Below are 4,615 nucleotides of genomic sequence, written 5' to 3'. Positions count from 1 at the left end.
GGTCAGAGGCCGGGGCGACCTCACGTTATCTTCCGCTCAGTCCGCCGGGTGGCACGGCAGAACGGCCCACGGCCCGCCACGATCGCTCGACACGCCCGCGCGCGGCCAACCGGGAGAGGCGGCGCGCGGGCGTGCGCCCGCCCCAAGGACCGAGTCGCACCCGCGACACGGCCGTCAAGAAGCGGCAGGCGGCCTTCGCCGCCGCCGCCCTCTCTCTCACCGCCTCGACCCCCCTTTTCTCTGGCCGATGGCCTCGAGAAGCCCGCCAACGCGGACGGGGCAGCCCCGCCACAGCGGCGACCGGAGCAGAGACACCGGGGGACACGGGAACGGCACCACCGCTCAGCCTCGGGCACCTCGAGTCGACCCGGAGCGCTCCAGGAGCACCGCGAAGGGCCGACGACGCACGGTACGCGGCTCGCGCGCCCGAGGAGGACGCGCGGCACGGCGGGGGAAACGCGGGCCCCTGCCCCACCGCGGGGAGGGGCCGACCCACCGCCAAGGCACCAGGGCGCGGGAGGGGTGATCCCCTCTCCCGCACGTCTGGGTCCCCGACCACGAGGAGAGGGCGGGGAAGGCGAAGGTCAGGCCGGATACCGCACCCCTGCCTTCCGCACACCACCGGCAGGTGGGGCGGAGAAGCGAGGGGCCCGCTGGCAGCACGAGAAGAGCGGTCCCATTCGCAGTGAATGTCCGTCCCTCGCCTGGCGCGGCTTAGGCCCGGCCCGGGGAGAGCACCACGTCACCACATCGATCGCGAGAAGGGAGGCGAAAACGGCCAGACCCCGCCACCCGGGAGGGCAGGGCGCCGAGTCGGGAAAGACAAAAGCGAGCCTGAGTTTCAAAACACGAGACAAAACCAAAACAGCAGCCGAGCAGGAAGAAACGCCTCGGGAAAAGGCAACCCCCTCGTAAAAGGCCAAAAAAGGGGGAAGGGGGGAGAGTCGAGCGCGGGTGGCGCACGCCCGCCGTATCCCAGCACTCGTGAGCAGCCTCGGGATGGCCCAAGCACGCGAATGCGGGAGAGAGCCCCAAACAAAACAAAACAAAAAAACAAAAACAAAACACAGAAAGCGCGGGGAACCAGCACTCGGGAGGCCGGGGCGGTGGCAGGGCCGGTCTTACAGAAACAGCCCCTCGCTCAGATAACCAAAAAAAAAAAAAAAAAAAAAAAAAAAAAAAAGGAAAAGCAGCCGGTAGAGGCCGGGATAGGAAAAGGCAGGCGAGGACAGCCACCAGAAAGAAGCCCAACTTTAAAAAGCCTCGCCCGCTCCCCGAACCCCCCCGGGTGAGAGCGACGGACAAACCCAGCAGCACGGGAACGCCTGACACGCAAAGGGGCACCGGGGCCCCGCCAAAGTCCACGGAAAAGTCGGGTTGTCCTAAACGCCGCCTCACCGAGGCCCGTGGCGGGAAGCGCGCGGGGAGCAGAGGGCCCCCGGCCGGCGCCTCGTCCGCCCGCCACACCGAACACCTCCGGGTCGCCGTCGATGTCGGAACCCGGAGGCGGCCTCGAGATCGGAGCACTCGGACGTCCAAAGAGCCTGCGCGCCGGCACGACGGGCTCCCGAAGCGCGCGGAGGGCGGCAGAAAAGCCACAGAGACGGGCGTCCGAGGAGAGCGGCTCCGTCCACCCCTCGGCGACAACCACCGAGGGACAGCGTGTCAGCACTTACCTGCAGGTACAAAACGCCCGCGTCGCCAAGCTAAAAGTGCGTGCCCGGAAGCGGGGCGAGTCCACCGGTGACGGCGGCCTCCCGGAACCGAGTCCCGGCCACCCGTGTCCAGGACGTCCCCATCAGAGACACGACCGGAGCCCACAGGGATAGCTGGTCGACCCCTCTGGGGGCAGAAAGGGACCCCGGCGACGACTCGAGAGCCGTAGCGGGCCGGGCACACCTTCCCCGGCCGGTGAGCGGAACGCGGAGCGGGGGGCGGGGGGGGACTCACCCGCGGCAGGCACCTCCGACGAACGGACCGCGCGAGGGCACGCGGGCGGGCGAGGCCGCGTCTGCGCCGGGCGACCGCCTACCCGGGGACCGGTCCGTGACTCCCGAGGAGCCAGGGCCGGCCGGCGGCCGAGCGGCCCCGTCCCAACTCCAGCCCCCAAGGCTCGGGCTCGCTCCGTCCGCTAGGCCTCCGCTCGCGGAAGAGCTCTCCGGAAAGTCCCGGACCAGCCGCACCAGCAGACGCGGAGCCCGGGAGCGCGGCGACAGCCTGCCCTCCCGCGAACCCGCAGGTCCAAACTACGACAGACAGGCGACGCAGCGCCACCGCGCCACCGCGGCCGCAGGGCCGCCCGGCTCCCCGGAGCAGCCGGGACTCTGCCCGGCTCACCACGGCCACACGTCATCCCTTGGCCCGGCCGCGGAAGTCAAAGGGATGCCTGCTATATAAAAGCGGCCGCCAGGTGGCGCTCGCCTTCAACTCCACTTGCACTTCCACGGGATCGCTCGCCCGCCCGACTCCCAGACCCGGAGGGGACGTGGAAAAAAAAAAAAATCACACGGAGAGGCGCTCCGCTGGGCTCTCGCCATCCTCCCCGCCCTCGCTCCCACCCTCGGCCGCCAGCCCCGGGCGCCTAAAAACAAAAGAAAAGAGGAAAGCCAGCGGCGTGCCGGGGGCCGGGCGGGCTCCGGCCGCGAAAGCGAAACAAACCACGGGAAGGACAGCTGAGGGAACCCATCGGCCCCTCCCGTAGAAAAACGGGAGGAAACGAGAGGCTCTTGCTCCGAGACACACAGACCCAGCTAGGTCCACGACCCCGGGACCGATTGACACACAAAGTCCGTCCGCCTGACAGCCAGCCGAGTCGGGGGCGGGAGGGGACTGACTCCGCCGAGACCGTGACGGCAGGTCAGGTCCTTCCCGGCACCCGAGTCACAGAACACGCCAGGATCGATCCCGCCGCGGCTTCGCGTCTCGGGCTGCGCTCCGCGCGGGCGGCCGGGGAGAGAGGTGTTGATCTTTGGGGCCTCAGGATCGTGGGGGTGGCGGAGCCGATCAAGGGGTGGAGCGCCTGCCTAGTAAGTTTAACCGTGTGCTCCAGAGCAGGCAGATTCGCTAGTCCAGTCAGGAGGAGGAGGAGGAGGAGGAGGAGGAGGAGGAGGAGGAGGAGGAGAGCATGTCTGTCTGAGTTTCAAAAAAAAAACAACCTCTCCGAGGGCCGGGCGGGCCTCCGGCCGCGAAAGCCAAACAAACCACGGGAGGACCGAGGGACAGACACCTCCTTGAGCCCAACGGCCCCATCTGGAGAACACAGGGGGGAAACGAAACGAGCGGCTCTTTCTCCGAGACATGACAGACAGACAGTCCAAGGTCCACGACGCCGGGACCGATTCATACAGAAAGTCCGCCTGACAACCGACTCCACACCCCACTCACCCCGAGACCTCCCAGGAGTCAGATCCCGGCCGTGGCTTCTCATCCCACCCCACATTCGTTCCACGCAGCGTCCGCTAGGTGACGCCCCGGGACCTTGGAAATCGTCCCATCCCTGACAGGGCAGCCCCGAGGAAGTCAAAACTGCCCCTTCCTTCGTGAGGCTTGTGAATTCACGGCGGGCAGCGACGAGAGAAAGAGAAGCGGCAAGGGCCTTGGGAGACCCCAGAGAGGAGTTCAAAAAGGAAACCGGACCCAGAGGTGTACAGACAGCGCTTCTTCCCCGCCCCCCCCGCCCCCCCCCCCCACACGCACAGAGTCCATCTGTCCCGCCCTGTCCAGACAGAAGCCCAGGAGGACTCTCCGGGGATGCTGCTGTTTCCAGCAGTTCAGGATCTGATAGCGGTTTCAACTTCACTCTCCTCGTCTGCAAAATCGCACCCCCCCCTCCCTCCCGTGTCCCTGTCCCTTCCCGGGTCCTCGGTGTCACTCACTTCACATCCCCTCCCTCCCCTGTGTCCCTGTTTGACAGGGAAGAAGAAAAGAACCCCGCCGCCGCCGCCGCCGCCGCCGCCGCCGCCGCCGTCGCGCAGATACACGTAAAGGACAGCGCCTCTCAGCTCCTCACCACACAGCATCAGTGGGGGTCACAGTGACACGAACACGACACGACACGAGAGAGCCTCCTCTGACAGGGAACGATGAGAACCGGGGGCCCGGCCCGCCCCCGCCCGGGAATATCAAGTCGGGCCCTGGCACCGGCTGGGGTGCTGTTGGGAATACATTGGCCGTGTGTGGCCTCCACAGAGCACTCGGGAAGCTCCACTTGTCCAGCATCCACACAGGGTTTGGTCTGTCGGTCTAAACATCAAATGCCTGCTTTTTTTTTTTTTCCTACGTGATTTAAGAAGGTAGTGTGTCAAAATAACTACGACTCTGACTCTATGATTTTAGACGCATGATGCATTCAGACAGAATGCTCGTGACATCTGAAAGTACAATGGGGTGTAGTTTGAGCTATATACAGTGTGTCGCATTTGTGTTTTATGGAACATAGCTGGTATAAATTCACATCAGGAACATCAGAGAGAGTTATGACTTCAGGATGTCAGATGGAACCCCCATCACGTTACCCATCAAGAAATAGTTACAGAGGATACACCAGATACACCAAAGGAAATGGGGAGGAGGCTCCTGTAGGTGTCACCTGGCTGGCAGGCACGGCCAGGAGTGA

This window comes from Castor canadensis, unplaced genomic scaffold (assembly GCF_047511655.1).
Source record: "Castor canadensis unplaced genomic scaffold, mCasCan1.hap1v2 HAP1_SCAFFOLD_137, whole genome shotgun sequence".
Taxonomy (NCBI): Eukaryota; Metazoa; Chordata; class Mammalia; order Rodentia; family Castoridae; genus Castor; species Castor canadensis.
This window is presented reverse-complemented; position numbering follows the sequence as displayed.